Here is a 17122-nt window from a genome sequence, read left to right as displayed (position 1 = left end):
AGTTGCATGGGAGGTTGCATTGCGTTTGGAGGTGAGTTCCTCACTACACTGTGTTGTGTTATACATTCCTTATGTTAGCTCGTGTGTGCTATGTGTGTATTGTTTATGTGGGAAGTACTAGGTTGGGTAGAGTCTAGTGGTTTGCCTCACATATTGAGGATATGCATGGCAGGACTCGACACATCTGAGCGGGGATCGGACATAGCCAATGTGTCCCAAAGGCTCAACGAAATGAGCAAGAGGGATCAGGCATGTCTATTGTGTCCCAATGGGTTCGGGTACCCCCCCCCGGGGGGGGGGGCTTAGCCATTGTGTCCCAAGGGCTTGATGTACTGAGCAAGGGCGATCTGGCCTAACCAATGTGTCCCAGTATGTCTATTACTAATGCGTTCTTTGACATGCATTCAAGATTATGTGTTTGATATTGTTTGTATCTGTCAACAGGGTAAAGTTGATATGAAATGATATTGTGTATGTTTGGAATTCACTAAGATTTTTGCTTAACCCATTTCCCTTAAAAATATTATTTTAGGTACACAGGATGGTCGGGCGTGATTGTACAAATTGGCTCGGGGCAGATGCTGTTTTTTTTATTGTTTTTTTTGGAACTTAAATAAAATGTTTTCATAAATATTTTAGAATATTGATTGACATTGGTTTTGAGAATTATAATGGATCTTGGGATTTGTTTAGATTTCATTTTGAATAAATTTTACTAATTGAAGATTTACAAAATTTATAAGATTTCAAATTTGTTGCAAATTTTGGGATGTTACATTCCCGATGGGATTCCTAGTTGTAATAGGTAACAAGACCGTTAGTGCCGCCCTATGGAATGTGCCCCTGGAGAAGGCTCCGAAGATCAATTCAGATCTATGTGTAAGAGAACATATCTCTCCAGGACAGAGATACCCATCTCAATGTGTTGGGTGTGAGCATAGGCATAATGAAGGCGGATCTATAGATCAGAAGGAGATCCCCCTCATGTAGGAAGAAGACTTCTATTTATAGGGGACAATTAGGTCACATTGAATTAGGTCAGACGTTGTGCCACCCTAATTCAAGACCATCTAGCTAGTGTCAACGCCATCCAGTTGGGTGGTCGCTAAGTGGTGCTAGGAAGGTAATTCTGCAGCCAAGCATGGCTGGCTAGCACTCTTACCAGGCAGTCGGGTAGTCATGCTATTTGGCCATGAGAATGGACCAATACCATCAAGTCCTCCAAGTCTGATGTGATTGGTTTGCAGCCAATTGCATTGGAATTAGCAAAATATGTGTGCCAACATAAAATGGAATAACTAACCTCGTACATATGAGGCTGTAATGTTCTGTAGTAGATCCCAAGGTCGACTTGGATCTGTACAGCACAAGGCTGGCTTAACATTCTGTATCGAGGCTAATATTTGGATAATGTGCAATAGGGCTACTATGATGGAAGTGTAACAAGGCTTCTTATAAGAATGCTATGGGGTAGATATATATATCGATAGGACGTTAGGTCAAGGTAGTTAAGAAGGGTAGCTTTGCCATAACAATGTTGTATCGAGCTTCGAAGTCTATAAACTAGATAAAATGTATTCTGTCTGTGATTCCTGCCTTCCAGTTACTGTGAAAAGTTGTTCATAAAAATGCCATCGAGGAAGCTGCGCGCTATGCAAGAATGAAATTTGGCCCATGGTGGAGATCTCCATTTCTTTTCCTGTAGATGGTAAACCTTCTGTGCCTAACCAATAGAGCATACTTTCAAAAGTCCAATGCAAATGTTCTATAGACTGAGTTTTTCGGGCGTCATGCCAAGCTGGTGGCCAAACTAGAAGGTTGTATGATGTGGTTGTTATGACGTGGGCAGGCGTAACAGCGATAATCCAGGGTACTAGGCTGCAGTTTGGAGTACTTTCAGTTTTTGAAACGTTTCATGAAGTAGCAGAAGTATACTACTCTTCTCCCTTTTTTGAAAACATCGTTTCATTGTACAACAACGCATGTGTTGTAATGAGATATAATGTGAGGAAAAGTTCTTCATCGTCCGAGTAGAGAAAAACCATGATGATTGTCTTTATTGATCTTTATAGGAGAAGATAATCAAATGTGTGGTGTTAAGCATGGCTTAGGCTTGTGATGCACGACTTTTGATGCACGCCAATGAATGTTTTATATCGTGTGACTTAGGGTTGGGCTTAATAGCCAATAATCGTCTCGAAATGGAATCAGGAATGAGGCAAAGGTTGCGAGCCTTTAAGGCGTGGATCCTTTCCCTTTACCACACATAGAATCGATGATAGATGCCACGTCAAGACATGAACTACTAACATTCATAGACCCCTTAGTAGGATTCCAACAAATACAAATGGAACCATCCAATCAAGAGGATATTGCTTTCATAACCCCTACAAGTATATAGTGCTATATTACTATGCCTTTTGGTCTAAAAAATGCAGGGGAAACATACCAAAGGCTAGTGAATCAAATGTTCAAGAACAAATTGGGGGACACCATGGATGTCTACATTGATGACATGGTAGTCCGGTTTAAGAGAGCTGAAGATTACCTCAATGATCTTCAAGGAGCCTTCGACATCTTAGACGAATACAACATAAAGATGGATCCCTCCAAATGCCACTTTGGAATGAAGGCAAGAAAGTTTCTCGAATATATGGTCACCAAGAGGGGGATAGAAGCAAACCCTGAACAGATAAAATCTGTAATTGATATGAGTTCCCCAACTATGACCAATGACATCCAAAGGCTGACTGGCAGAATAACGACTCTAAACAGGTTCATTTCAAGATCCTCAGAGAGATGTAAACCTTTCTACAACATCCTAAAGAAAAACAAGAAGTTTGAATGGACCAAGGAGCACGAAACGCCTTCCAAGAACTGGAAAAATACATAAGTTCAACACCCCTATTATTAAAACCATTAGATGAAGAGCCACTCCTCCTATACCTTTCAGTATCCTCAAATGTTGTAAGTGCAGTCCTGGCCAAGGATCTTGACGGGGACCAACATCCCATTTACTATGTAAGTAAAATTCTCCTAGATGATGAGACCATGCATTCTCATCTTGAAAAACTAATACTTGCACTAGTTACAGGTTCTACTACATTAAGACATTATTTTGAGACTCGTACCATACATGTAAGAACTAATTATCTAATTAAGAATGTTTTGAGAAAACCAGAGATGTCATGAAGGATGGCTAAGTGGTCGGTGAAGCTTAGTACATTTCACATAAAGTACGACCAAGATCCGCAATAAAGTCGCAACCACTAGCAGACTTTGTGGTTGACTTTAATGATGATCTACAAGCTAAAGTGGAAATGGAAACTCACCAACTTTTAGAAGAAGAAAAAATGGGAAGATGGACACTCTTCACGGATGGAGCATCCAACCAAAGTGGAACTGGCCTTTGGATTATACTAAAGTCGCCATAGAGGGACATACTGCCCCAATCCGTTAGCTGTGAGTTCGATGCTACCAACAATGAAGCGGAATATGAAGCACTAATCATGGGACTGCAACTAGACAAGGATCTTCAAATCAAGGATCTTCAGGTATACATCGATTCTTTATTAATAACTAACCACTTTAATGGATCCTACGCAGTTAAAGATGAAAGGCTAGCATCATACCTTCAAGTTCCCAAAAAATTAACCGATAAATTTGAAACTTTTAACATAAACCAAGTTCCTAAAGAAGAGAACGCCAAAGCAGATGCATTGGTCAATCTAGGATCCTCCCTTAGGATCCCACTAGAGACTAAGATCCCGATAATCCATATAATGATCCCAACGACTGAGGATCCTGGTAAAAGACCAGAAGATCCCGGCGACCATGATCAGACAACCAATGTTGTAACAATTGAAGATCCTAGTCCTCAGCCCATTCACCAGGATCCCAATGCTTAGGAGCTTGAGCCAAATAACCGGGATCCTATGAGATCCTAGATAAAACCCATTATAGAATACCTTCGAGATGACATAATCCCAAAAGAAAAAAAGAAGCCACAAAGCATTTAAGATGAGGGTCTCATGCTTTGTGATGATCCAAGGGAATTTATACAAAAAGTGCATGACATGTCCATACCTAAGATGTTTGGAAGATCACGAAGTTGTAGAAGTCCTAAAAGACATACATGGAGGATATTATGGAAATGATACTGAGGGTAGGTCCTTATGCTCCAAGATACTGAGGACGGGGTACTACTGGCCAACAATGAAAAAAGATGATTTCTTAAATGCATAAAAGTGTGATGTTTTTCAAAGACATAGCAACATCCATCATCAACCAGCAGAACCTCTACACCCTATCATCTCCTTCTGGCCATTCATGAAATGGGGAATGGATATATTTGGTAAATTACCAAAGGCTCCTGGTGGAAAGGTCTTCATGCTAGTAATGACGAACTCTTTCTCAAAATCAATAGAGGCGGAAGCCTTTGTTCAAGTAAGAGACAAAGAGGTAGTCTCATTCATTAAACGTAATATCTTGACCAGATTCAGGATCCCGACTAAAATCATATGTGATAATGTGATAACGGGTCCCAATTCATAAGCAAAATGACTAGAAACTTTTGCGCCAGTTGGTAATTAAAATGATAACATCCACTCATGTTCATCCTCAAGCCAATGGTCAAGCAGAATCCAACAAAAAGATCATAGTCAACAATTTGAAGAAAAGATTAGATGAGAAGAAAGGAAGATGGACTGAGGAACTTCCTTTCATTCTATGTGCAGATAGGACTACATTAAACATAGGTCAAACTTCCTATTCCTTAGTATTTGGGACAGAGGTCGTGATCCCAACTAATGTCTTAATCCTTACGGAAAGATACCAACTCTAAAATTATGAAAACAACAATGAGATCCTTGCTTAGGATCTCGATACTATTGATGAACTTAGGGATCTTGCCAATATCTGCATTGTTTCTCATCAACAAAGAATTGCTAAAGCATACAACAAAAACATTAAAGTTAGAAGATTCCAGGTAAGTGACATAGTTTTGAGGAAAGCATTCCAAAATACCAAGGATCCTAATGCAATAAATTTGGCACCCAAATGGGAAGGGCCATATCTTATTGATTCAAAATCAGGAAAGCAATCATATTGGTTGGCTACCCTAGAAGGAGACATATTGCCAATATCCTAGAATGTTATACACCTAAAAGCATATTTCATGTAAGTTAAACCTTTTGTTTTCCAACAAGATCTAAGGTACACATTCTTTTCCCTTTACTTTTGTCTAAATTCTTTTGTTTATTTTTTTAAAGACCATTGCTGACTTGAGCATTGGAGGGGTGTTAGTTAGCCTAACGCCCACCCCAAGCTAATGTTTGCAATTCATAGAAATTCAAGGATCCTAGCGGTTATGAATAGAGACTGATCATCTCTCCTCCGGCTAAGGGTACTTAATCCCCTCTAAGGTTTAAAGAGTTAATAACCTCTTTCTCATGATTTTAGGTTTCTACACCTCGCTTGGACGCACGATATCTTAGTATGGGATGTTAGTAAGGGGATCATTTCACGCTTAGTGACTTGGCGGCCCTCTTATATATGAACATATGTTAAGATCCTAATGTTTAGTCAAAGGTTTATAACATTGACATGTTATCTTATGTTGGGATCTTCCCCGGTTTTTTTCTAAGTTGGGATCCTTCACAATTACTTTTCTAAGTTGGGATTTTGCCCAATGAATTTCTTAAGTTGGGATCTTCCCCAGTGAATTTCCTAAGTTGGGAACTTCCCCAATTATTTTCTAAGTTTGGATCCTCCCCAGTTACTTTTCCAAGTTGGGATTTCCCCAATATTTCCTAAAGTTCAGTTTTTCTAGAAGAAGTTAAATAGGGATTTTCCCTAGAAAATCCCTAAGTTTGATTATCTTCAGAGGGGTCCTTCCCTATACAAATCTCCAAGATCAAAACTAAACATAAGGATCATCAGGTGACTGACCGTTTTAGATTATTAAGATCCCAAGAGTTCTTGTAAAACATGAACTCTTTAGGATCCTAATCACCCATGGATCTTCAAAAAACCTACTACTACAACCACATCAACCATGAAAGAAGATATAAAGAACCATGGATTAAAATAAAAGGGGTTGCCTACCAACCCTACCAAAAAAGAAAAAGTTAATTGTCTTATACCCAAAATACTAAAATTGTTTTTAACTAATTAAACCTAAACCACAGTTTGATCATCACCACCAGGAACCTTCTCTGATTCTTCCTTCTCTCCTCCCATCTTCAGCTGCCCTGTAGAATCCTGACTGGTGTTAATAGGCTCACTAGTTAATTTATATAGGCTTCATGCTAGCCAGCTACATTCCAGTATCCTATGTTGGCCATGTCTTCTGCAAGTTTGATCTTAGCTTCCCAAACAGCTCAACAACGCTACCCTTCACCTCAGCTATCACCTTCGCAACATGATCCTCCTCTTTCTCAGCCTTCTCTTTACTCGACAGCTCCATCCTAATTAGGAGGTCTTCGTTGGTGGCTTTCCACACTTTCTCCTGCGTCTGTAAGGTTAGCTCAACCTTCTCAGGTCTAGCCTTCAAGTCAGCGGTGGACCAAGAAATGTGGTCAGAAACCTGAAACAAGAACGAAATTAGTAGAAATGAAAATAGAAAAACAAAGATCAAAGCTCCTAAAATACTATAGGCTTAGGAAAAAGAGACTAGCTTCCTGAGTGCTTCCTCGGCTCCGAGGTCTTATAGGCTCAAATACGTGGCCTCAACCTCTTCCGGGAGACTAGGGTCTTAACAGTGATATCAATGTGAGCCCTCTTCGGAGGAAGCAATGAGGCATCTTTTTCCTTCTTGACCACAATCAAACTACTGTACATGTCATCTTCTAGATCAGAGATGCCAAATCGAGCACTGGAGTGAGTAGCTTTGGGTAAAGTAGATGATGAGAATAAGGCATGATCCTTACCAATATCCATTGAACCAATGGTGGAAGACCCCTCTTGGAGACTAGATTGCTCGAGCTTGAAAGACCTATCAACTGCAGATAGAGTGAGGAAGTTTGCGACCTTGTCTTCAGTATCCTTGACAGCAGAAGTAATCTCTTCAAATTTGAACCCTACATCACAATAAACAAAATAAGAAATTGAATTTCAGGATCCTTTCAACTAATGAGTAAATCCTACCCTTATTCACCTAGGTCTTTAGCAGGAGATCCCAGCCAGGAATAGTGTCACACCTAAAAAAAGTACTTCTCTTTCCAGGCTCCGTCAGGATGTTTTGATTTTAGAATGAGTGGAGATTTTTTGGATTTAAGCTTGAGCAAAAAATGGGAATTCCTAAAGGTGGAGAGATCATAAACACGAGCCATTTTAGTGATGCCTATGCCTTAATCGTTGAATTGGTTCAACTGATTGGTCCGAAATACGATCCTCCATATGACAGGAATGGATTGGATATATGAGATTTTTGTGGTTTGAAAAAACTCAGAAATTATTCCAGAAAAGGGGTACTTCAGACCCAAAGAAAAGGGGTATTCGCGAAAGCATACCCAAGAGGAAGAAACAAAATCTGGCTGAATCGAAGCATCTTAAGACCTAAAAATCATATCTATGGGAAAAGCCCCATTGGATTTCATGAACCCAACATCCTCGTCATCAAATGAACAAGTCTAGCTTAAGGTGAGGAGATTTTGATCGATGATGTCTTTTTCTGAAGGGGTAATGATGTTAAAGCGAGAGCGAACAATCTTTTTACCCATGGTTAAGAGATTGCAAAAACTAAAGAGAAGGAGAAAGAAGGATACCTTTGGGATAGTCAGTGATGATCAAAGAACGAGTGAAAGAACTTCTCACTATTTACCCCTTTTTATTTAGGAAACAAGAGAGAGAGGATTGAATTGACCGCGCTATCATGAGGGTTAAACAGATAAAATTCTATCTGTTAGGGTTTGAAATTTAATAACCTTATATCCATTTAAATGAAATTATACATCTAAATACTCAAAGATTAAGGTAAATATTTCAGACGTATAATTTGGGGGCAATTGTTAGGGCCAAGTCCTCAACACTGTTCAGGATCCCGGATCTTCAAGAACTTTCAAGATCTCAAACATATCTCAGGATCCTGACCATTATCATTACTATTATTTCCTAACATTTTTAACAGATACATTTCTAGTCTTTTTCTCACATGTGCAGAAATAGTCAACATAAGATTCATTCTTAACGAAGAAATGATTTTACCAGGCAAAAGACCCGGGAATACCAAGTCAAACCAATGTGTTCATATTTATTCGAGAGGGTCCCGGAAATATCGGACTTATTGTTACTTAGACTAGACTATAAATACACATGTACATCGCACACTACACACAACTAGGCTCACTAAAATAATTGTACTCTTTACTTACTTTCATCTCTATAATTTATATTTCAATCAACACAATTAAACAAGGCAGGTGATCATTATCACCTCCTAAGGTTTTGTGTCGGAGATCCTAGCAAGCATCAAAGGCTTTCCTTGTAAATCACTTGTGCAATCTTGTTCTAATTTCGATAATCACTTTACTAACAACACCATAGCCTCTCATACATTTGGGTAATATTCATTCAATTGATTTTTGACCAATACAAGAGCAATGGAATCATGAAGGAATGAAATGCTTCATTTTAGAGGTTCTTTTCCATTCTTACAAGTTCAACAAGTCTTTGATGAAGTTAGAGTCTATGGATTCTGGAAAGGCCTTTTCCCAACATTGGTTATGGTACGTGTCAGTTACTTCTACTCCATACAATATGACTGTCCCTTTCTTCCCTGTTTATTTTTATCAATTTAGCAATCCTTACATACAACTTATGTTGTAGGAGACCTTACTAAAGAATTTAAAGCAACATCGCGCCTTAAGCAATAGTAACAAAGGCGTAATTGTTTTAGAGGCAGGTACTTAAATAAACATCTAAATTTTCTTATTATCATATAAATAATATTAATGTATTGTTGTTTATTTCGGGTATTTTTCCTTGATGTATTGGCAAAACTTGGACCTATAGTTGTAACATATCCTTTGTGGAAATATTGGAACGTATTAATTTGATATGTTATATTTTTCTGATATGTTATATTTTTGACTTAATCTAAAGAAGAATCACTCAATAGAGAAGGTCAAGAAAACTTTCCATTCTATTTCGTGTAAGGTAAATACTTTTACAAATTATAATACGTTTGTTGATGATATTGACTTTGTATATGAAACAGGAATTGGAATAACATAATGGAAGTATATGAGTAGGGTTCCATACTCTAGTCTTATTGTAAGTCTCATGTATACAATGGTCTGTACCAGTAGTCAAGTGGATCTTGCGATACTTGAAGGGAACAACATATGTTTGTTTGACGTATGGGGCGAACAAAAAAAGTGACTTGGTTAGATATGTTGACTCAAACCTTAGTGGTGATTTGTTGAAATGCAGGTCACAAATCATGTTATCTATTAACTTTGTTCAAATGTTTCATCATTATAAGATATCATTGCTTTGTCTACAACTGAATCAGAGTGCATGTCTACGACTGGAGGAATAAAGGAAGAAATATGGTTGCATGGGCTTATTCGTAGTCTTGTACTAAAGGTGCAGAATCATATATTGTATTGTGATAGTCAAAGTGCCCTGAATCTTGCAAAAAATCCTATGTACCATGAGAAGACGAATCACATTGATGTCAGGTTGAATCTCATTCGTGAAATTATGAAAAGAGAAAAATTTTCTATACTAAATATTGATAGTAAGGTGAACCATCAGATATGTTGACAAAGTTGTTATCCATAGAGAAATTGAAGCTTTGCTTGGACTTGGTTCATATTCGTAGGAGTTAGGTCCCTTCGGGGATGGATGGAAGGAAGGGAAAGGAAGTCCTTGGTTTGGGATGGAGCTTAGAGGATAATCAAGTCAAGGTAAAGATTGTTAAATATGAATTGAGCATTTGGAGCATTCTCATGGAGTATTTGGGTTGAATGGAGCACTTAGAACTAAATGGAGCACTTGGAGTTCAATGGAGCATGTGAAAAAGTAACAAATCATCTGAGAAGGGACTTGATCATCTGAGAAAGGAAATAATCATGTGACCAAGGAACGAATCATATACAAGGGGGAGTGGAGCACCTGGGAAGGAATGGAGCATCCTGTGACGCTCCATGATGAAGATACGCCATCTTTTGAGTGGATATGCTACTTATAGGCATGGATATGCCATTTGGGATAAAGGTGCTCCATATATAGTCTAGATGCGCCACCTTGGAACCTAGATATGTCATTATGGAGAGATTGTGCCACTTTGGAAGCTAGATACGATGTTTAGAAAGAGTGTGTGCCATTTATGAAGGAGGTGCACCAACTTGGAAGCTTGACGCGCCACCCTTGAAGAGGATGTGCCCTCCCTTCCACAAGATGCGCCATCTTGATGAAGGTGTGCGTCATATGGTCCCTCGATGATACATGGTATCCCTTGATTAGATACTTATGCTATGATGTATACAATGATGCTCAAGATTGTCTAAGGATGCTTAAAAGTTGAAAATGTTTAAGGAATAGAACATGATGTGCCACCATGATGGTTGATGCGCCATTAGTGACCATGATACATCACTTGTGCATCATGATGCTCCACTATGGCTCATGATGCTCCATCATGTGTGTTGTTGATGCTCATGCAATGTATCTCAACGATGAAGGTTCTAAAAGCTATTGTATGGCAGATTGTGATTGGTTAGCACCATTCATGGGCCTATCGATTAAATGGGCTTAGGCCATTAGGGTTTTAGGTCTGATCCCTAATCTATAAAAAGGCATGTCTGTTAGTCATTTGTTAGTGTCTTGAAATCTAGAGTGATAGGTGAATCCCTATTAAAGAGTACTTGTAACCTCTATTTAAGAACTCATAAATAAAAAATATTCCACTCCTGCCCGTCAACGTATGTCACGTTGACTGAACCACGTAAATATTATGTCTTATGTGCTTTAGGTTTCGTGTTTTATCTGCATTACTTCCTAACAGCTGCGAAGAAGAATAAGTACCTCATATTTTGGCAGTTGATGTTATATGATTTTGTATATTTGACTGGCTATTCTGATGTTGTTTGATTGTAATAAGTTGATAATTTATTTTTGTTTTCTGATTTTATCTATTTGATTATAGATTGTTACCAATATCATATCATACATTGTTTAGAATGAGGATTTCTACACAATCTCTCAAGTTGTTGTTGCAAGCAATGCAATAACAAGTTGATGCAAATGACGTGTTAGAAGAAGATGGAATCAGAGAAGAAGACGATGAAGAATATTTTGAAAACAACTTTCAAATTCCTTCAACTTTTACTAGTATGGAGGAAACAAATATGACTAGAGATAACAATTGGAATGTGTCAAAATTAGCGAGCAAGAATGATTTTACACAAAATTCGGGAAACAATTCTTTCAAGGATAAAGAACTATTCATTGGAGCTATCAAACTCTACAAGATTAGGACACATAAACAATCTGAGGTCGTTGAGACACGTCCAACTTTATGGACCATAAGATGCAAGTTACATTTACAATCTAGTTGTAAATGGCAAGTGATCAAACGAAACTGAAGTTGATATTTTGAAATTACAAAGTACATCGGTCCACATACTTGTTTACATAATAATATTTCTCTAAGACCATCCAAACCTAGATGGAAGCTTGATAGCTCATGAAACCAAACACCTTATTAAAGAGCAACCTTCAATTAGTATTCATACTTTAAGAGCAACCTTCAATTAATATTCCTACTTTAAGAGCCGAAATAGTTGATAAATTAAGCTATATTACTTCAAACAAAAAGGTTTGGACCGGAAACAAAAGGAAATTGAACAAATGTTTCGTAATTAGGAAGAATCTTATTCCGAATGTTTCTTATTTTCTTTTGTATTTTGTAAGAAATGATTGTTGATTTTATATTTTAAATACTGTATCTGTGATTTTTTCTTAATTTAAGATGGTGTTGGTTGGTTTAGATTCAAAAAAGTGGTTGGTTTTTGTAAGGAACCTTTGTTGTTTTAGATTCAAATTTTTTTAATAAAGATTAATAGCAAAAACTCAAAAAAAAAAAAAAAAAATTTAAAAAGTTTATATTAAAAAAATCAGTAACCTGAATGAATTTTATAGAAAAAAAAGTGTATTTAAATTCGTGTGGAAAAAAGATGAAGAAAGAAGTAGACATTTTTTTTTTCATTCTTTCCTGTTTAATCGTTAAATAACTCGTTTTGGTAAATAAATTTAAAAATATAACTATCAAAGTAAATAATTTTTTTAGAAACACCTATTTAGTAAAAAACTCACAAATTTGGTCCCCACTTGACATATCCGGTTACCGGTTCACAATATATTCCTACCCACTAACATTATGACATGTGCCATAATTCCACAATTCAATTTAATATTATTTGATATATTTGTAAGATAGTCTTAATGAGATAGTTAAGTAAATATGGAATGATGACACATGCCATAATTTTAATGAGTAGAAGTATTTGTAGGCATAAAAGAGACAATTTAATTTCTCTTATACATATATTCAAGTTAAGTTTACCCTAATATCATACTCACAAAATAGAAAGAAAGTCAAGTTTACATAAATGAGTACGGATTTTTTATACAAACACATGACCAATTTGGCAATTTCCGTAATTTACCCTATAAAGTACATCAAGATTTTGTCCAAACTTTACATAAATAAGTGCCGATTTTTATATATTCAAAAAAATATAACGTACACGAAATAGAAGAAAATTAAGTTTAGAACAGAAATACATTTTAAATCGAATAAATACTGAAGTAGTGAAGTGCTGAACTAGGATATCTTTACATACGTTTTTCCCATTTTCGCCTTTACGCATAATCAGCCCAACGAGTGTGGGCTTTGCATTTTTATTTTAAAGGTATATTTACATTGGCCCATTATCAGATTATTAGTTAGACAAAAATACCCATAACATTTTATTTATATTTTCAGTCTAAAGCCCGTTGCAATGGCAATGGCAATTTGACAATGGACAAAGTCACAATAACATATCGAATGACAGAGAGTTGGAGGCTCTAATCAGACTTTCAAAGGCAATTGCCACTTGGGTCGGAGCATCGGGTCAAGGCGGCCCATCCCGCGAGATGTGGCGGGAACCCTAACCTTATTTTCCCACGGAAAAGTGCATACACACATCATTCATCTACTTCCCAATCAACGAATTCACTCACAGTTGAGCAAAAAAAGAAAAAAAAACTCGAGGAAGGCAGCCAACAATATGGATTCTTTCGGCGGCGCATATTTCACCGACGAGAAAGCAGCGAAGCGAAGGTCGAGAATATCTTCTTGGAGTTTCTTAAGAGGTATCGCATCAGGGTTTTTCGTGTAGATCCAAAACCAATTGATGCAATTCATGTTATTTGACAAGTTTTGGTCTTTGCTTTTTAATTTAATTTTATCATCGTTACAGTTTTAGGTTAGATGCCAATTCGAGGGAACCTTTCTATGAATCGGAAATCGAAGCAGTGAGACCAAACGAGTCCAACACAATGTTCATCGATTTCTCTCATGTTATGCGGTTCAACGATGTTCTGCAGAATGCTATTTCTGATGAATATTTGAGGTAAACTTTCCTGTTTCGAGTAACATTTTTAGCTAGACTTTTGTGTTTGAAATTGTTGAATTGTATGATACACCTACCTTTTAGGTTTGAGTCGTACCTGAAGAACGCATGTAAGAGGTTCGTAATGGGTCAGAAACCCACCTTCATAACTGACGACAACCCAAATAAGGATATCAATATTGCATTTTATAATTTACCTGTCATAAAAAGGTACAAAATTTCTTCTACTATTATCAATTTACTAGTATTTGTTTGAAGATTTCAATTTTTAATGTATGTTTGTGTACAGATTGAGGGAACTGAGCACATCTGAGATAGGCAGACTAGTATCAGTTACGGGAGTGGTGACTCGTACTAGTGAGGTTAGACCAGAACTCCTTCAGGGAACTTTCAAGTGCTTGGATTGTGGAACCATCATCAAAAACGTTGAGCAACAGTATAAATACACCGAACCCATGATATGCATTAATGCTATGTGCTCAAAGAAAGGAAAATGGGCACTTCTTCGACAAGAAAGTAAATTTGCAGATTGGCAGAGGGTGAGGATGCAGGAAACATCAAAAGAAATACCTGCAGGATCCCTTCCTAGATCATTAGATGTCATTCTTCGGCATGACATTGTTGAACAGGCTAGGGCTGGTGACACGTATGTAAATTCACACACCCACCTTTTTCTTTTCTTTACATTGTAACTCTTTTAACTTTTATACTTCACTTTGCAGGGTGATCTTTACTGGCATTGTGGTTGTGATACCTGACATTTTCGCATTGACAGCTCCTGGAGAAAGAGCTGAAGTTCGTAGAGATGGTGGTAGTAAACGCGACACCACTGGCACTGTTCAAGAAGGTGTCAAAGGCCTCCGGGCTTTGGGAGTTAGAGATCTTTCTTATCGCCTTGCCTTTATTGCCAATTCAGTGCAGGTTTTTCATTTTTGTCAATCATATATTGCGATCAATTGTTTTTGTGGGACTAGTCTTTAACAAAGATTGATTCTTTGTTCAGATTTGCGATGGGAGAAGAGATGCTGACATACGAAATAGGAAGAGGGATGCTGAGGATGAAGACAATCTACAATTCACGGTTGTTGTTTTGACCCATATTCTCTAAAGTTATATATATAATTCAAGTTTACTTAAATTTTTATTGTTATTGTAGGCGGAGGAGCTAGCTGAGGTTAAACAAATGAGAAATACACCTGATTTTTTCAACAAACTTGTTGATAGTATGGCTCCTACTGTTTTTGGACATCAAGACATCAAGCGAGCAATTCTGCTTATGCTTTTGGGTGGAGTTCATAAGTTCACTAATGAAGGGATCAATCTCAGGGGGGACATCAATGTTTGTATTGTTGGAGATCCCAGTTGTGCTAAATGTCAGTTTCTCAAGTAAGCATCTATCTATTTAAATCCTATCCTCTTTTATACAATGGGCGGAGTTTCACAATTTTTTTTTCTTTTGTAGATACACAACAACCTTAGTTTCAAGATCTGTGTACACATCCGGGAAATCTTCATCTGCTGCTGGATTGACAGCCACTGTTGTAAAAGAACCAGAAACCGGAGAGTTTTGTATTGAGGTATGTAAAATGTAAATTAAATAAATTCCAATTTTTTCAAATTCTATTTCTTTCCAAACACCATGTTTATGTGGTATCTATCAGGCTGGTGCACTGATGCTTGCTGACAATGGTGTCTGTTGCATTGACGAATTTGACAAAATGGATATAAGAGATCAGGTACTCGTTATTTTCTGTTTTAATTTTGCCCTAATCCATCTGATTCTGACTGATATGAATGTCAACAAATTAAAAAGGTCGCAATACATGAAGCTATGGAACAACAAACAATTAGTATCACAAAAGCAGGAATACAAGCAACATTTAATGCAAGAACATCAATTTTGGCTGCTGGTAATCCCACAGGAGGTCGCTATGATAAATCTAAACCCTTGAAGGTCAGAAATTTACTAATTTTGTCCAATTATAATGTATATGGATTTATTAATTTGAATTAATAATGGTTGCAGTTTAATGTTGCGCTTCCTCCAGCCATTCTTTCAAGGTTTGACCTGGTGTATGTGATGATTGATGATCCTGATGACACAACAGATTTCCATATCGCCTCTCACATTGTGAGGGTTCATCAAAAGCGTGAAAATGCTGTTGCTCCTGCCTTCACCACTGCACAACTCAAACGCTACATTCAAGTTGCCAAGTCTAAAAAGCCAAAGGTCCATCTCTCTTTTTTTTAATCATGTTATCTAAATAAAATGTTGTGAATGCAGCTAAGTGTAGAAGCAAGAAAAATTTTGGTTGATTCTTATGTTGCTCTTCGTAGAGGTGATACAGCTCCAGGAAGTAGAGTTGCATATCGCATGACAGTTAGACAGTTGGAGGCTCTAATCAGACTTTCAGAGGCAATTGCCAGGTATCACCTCGATGATGAGGTAAGTTTTTATCCTGTTGTCCTCTTTTGTGACTTGTGTGCTAAGTTTGCTCCAAATTGTGTATCAGGTTCATCCTCGCCATGTTAAATTAGCAACAAGACTTCTAAAAACTTCAGTAATCATGTATGTTTTGTTTTGTTTATTGATTGTTGTAGAGATGAAAATCATAATATATCACTATGTATTGGAACCTGCAGTGTGGAGTCAACTGAGATTGATTTGACCGAGTTCCAAGAAGATGGTGATGTTGATGGAAATGGTGAACATCAGACATCAGATGCAGCAGCCAATAACGAGCAACCAGGTTGCTATTTTGCTGTGGAGAAGATGGATAGAAACTTATTTGGATGTTGGATAGAAATTAACAACTGTAATTGGAATTTTGTTTAAATTATGTGCAGAAAATGGAGAAGGGAAGAAACATGTGATAACAGATGAATACTTTCAGAGGGTGACTCAAGCCCTTGTCATGCGTCTTAGACAACATGAGGAAACTGTTATGCAAGATGATATCACATCTTTTCTTTTTGCATCATAATAACATAACATACCTTCATTCTGTTGTAGAATTCTACTTTCTTCTTAAATATAAACTAAAATATATTTTTCTTGTTTTCAGGGAGTGGGCTAGCTGGAATGAGGCAAAGGGATCTGATACAGTGGTATGTGGGTCAACAGCATGAGAAGAACAACTAGAGCTCCATGGAAGAGGCAAAGGCTGAAGTCACCAAGATTAAAGCTATCATAGAGGTAATCAAATCCTTTCTAAAACTACAGTGTTGTATAATTATGCATAAAAAAAATCTGAAAAGAATGTTTGGGTATTGATGCAGAGTTTGGTGAGAAGGGAGGGGCATCTGATAGTGGTAGATGACGAGGCACAAGGGGATGATGGAGTACGTTCTTCTCGAAACAACAGGATTCTTGCAGTCGCACCTAACTATGTTATTGATTAAAATGCTAATATGCTTTCATTTTCAAATGTTGTTGATTGATTAAAAGTCTTGATTTCTATGGTTCAATGAGATATTAGGTTGTATTTCTATGGATA

The 17122-nt window shown here is 37.3% G+C and overlaps 1 pseudogene across 1 annotated transcript; it reads left to right on the top strand.

The window, feature by feature from the left end:
* The first annotated feature begins 13185 nt into the window (after nucleotides 1-13185).
* Nucleotides 13186-17122, top strand: LOC145140794 (DNA replication licensing factor MCM6-like; annotated as a pseudogene). Its single transcript, XR_013722287.1, has 17 exons — nucleotides 13186-13365; nucleotides 13473-13625; nucleotides 13710-13835; nucleotides 13915-14271; nucleotides 14348-14546; nucleotides 14629-14706; nucleotides 14782-15011; nucleotides 15088-15202; nucleotides 15287-15361; nucleotides 15439-15579; nucleotides 15652-15855; nucleotides 15910-16071; nucleotides 16139-16194; nucleotides 16269-16375; nucleotides 16473-16578; nucleotides 16689-16821; nucleotides 16905-17122. The product of XR_013722287.1 is annotated as a DNA replication licensing factor MCM6-like (transcript).

This window comes from Lactuca virosa, chromosome 9 (assembly GCF_052849685.1).
Source record: "Lactuca virosa cultivar CGN04683 chromosome 9, Lactuca_virosa_CGN04683_v6, whole genome shotgun sequence".
NCBI classification, from domain to species: Eukaryota; Viridiplantae; Streptophyta; class Magnoliopsida; order Asterales; family Asteraceae; genus Lactuca; species Lactuca virosa.
Note: the sequence above shows the minus strand (reverse complement) of the source record. Positions and strands in the feature narration are given on the sequence as shown.